Below are 1,624 nucleotides of genomic sequence, written 5' to 3' on the forward strand. Positions count from 1 at the left end.
TCCCAGCGCAGTATCTTACGCCCCAGCCTCTGGTTCCGGCTACATAGCGCAGGATGCGCTTGACAGCCACTAGATGCTCCTCCCTAAGCGCTTCCATAAACCTGCTCACATATCCAACAGAATATGCAAGATCTGGACGAGAGTTTACCAGATAGCGCAGACTCCCGACAATGCTGCGGTAATTGGTGGAGTCGACTGTCGTCGTAGTGCCGGCCTTCCTTAGTTTAAGTCGGGCCTCCATTGGCGTCCTGGTAGGATTACTGTCCACAAGCCCAGTTGTGTCCAGCAGCTTCCTCGCGTATGCACTTTGGCAGATGGAGATGCCGGAAGAGTTCTGTTGCACTTCGATGCCGAGGTAGTAGCTGAGCACACCGAGATCGCTCATCTCGAAGTTTTTCGACATCTCCTTCTTGAACCTTCCGAGGACTCCCACGTCGCCTCCAGTGATTATGAGGTCGTCGACGTACACTCCCACGATCAGTCGCTTTTTGCCGTGGCCGTACGTGTACATGCCATGCTCAGAGGCACAACGTTTGAAATTCAGTGACAGTAGGGTACTGTCGAGCTTCGCGTTCCAGGCTCGTGGGGCTTGTCAAAGCCCGTAGAGTGCTTTGTGCAGGCGCAGTACCTTATTAGGGTTGTCGTTATCCAGGAAGCCAGGTGGTTGTCGAACATAGACGGTCTCCTTCAACTCTTCGTTAAGGAAAGCAGACTTTACGTCCATATGGTGAACCTCCCAAGANTAGTCTTCCGGTCACCTCTTCCACTGTTAGGTCGTTCACGTCAAGCAATGTCTCGATTGAAATCGCGGCTTGCTCGAGGTGATCGGGAACGACCTGGCAACATCTTCTTCACGATTTCTGTCTCGCTGATGCAACCACCGAGGGTGGTGATGCTGTTGGCGAGCCCCGTGATCCGCATTGAAAAATCATCGACGGATTCGCCGTCCTTCCCTCCCAGGCCGATTGTGCGGTGCGCTTGGTGGAAAGAGAAGCCAGCATCTCTGGGGGCACAGATCGTAATATGGCAGCGAATGCCAGCCGATCCTCCCGGTACTCGATTGTTTCTCCTTCCTCTGGCTCGACAGCGTGCCATAACCCTTGTGCCTGTAGGTTAACGCGCATCAACAAGGCCCACTCGTTGTAGTTAGACCTTGTCAACATCGGGTAGGGTACTGAACGACGGCGGTCGTTGTCTCCCTGATCACTCGCTCAACGACAACTCGACGCCCGTCATCACGGCATCGGCCTCTTCGTGGTGGTGATGGAGATGCCGGCACTTGACGGCGGCGTGGAGGAGTGAGCGAGCTTGCTCGGGATGGACCCCACGATGTGCTTATTTTCGCCCTTTGCATTTTCTTCTACTCGAACCTGAGACCTGTGTGTTGTTAGGTCGACACTCTAACCACTTGAGCTATTCAACTTGATTGTTGATAGGTTGGCTCTTCTGTGATGGTATACTACCGATCGCTTCAACGAGGCTCTGATACCACTTGATGTATATGTATAATCGGTCAGGGAAATCACCGAGAGGATATTGTCGACAGGAGGTTGTTGGAAGAAAGATACAATGCGTAAAATAAGAGAGAGAGAAGGACTGAAAGTTTGACTGCTCTTCAAAATCC

The sequence above is a fragment of the Cucurbita moschata genome, unplaced genomic scaffold (assembly GCF_002738365.1).
Source record: "Cucurbita moschata cultivar Rifu unplaced genomic scaffold, Cmos_1.0 Cmo_Scf00010, whole genome shotgun sequence".
NCBI lineage: Eukaryota > Viridiplantae > Streptophyta > Magnoliopsida > Cucurbitales > Cucurbitaceae > Cucurbita > Cucurbita moschata.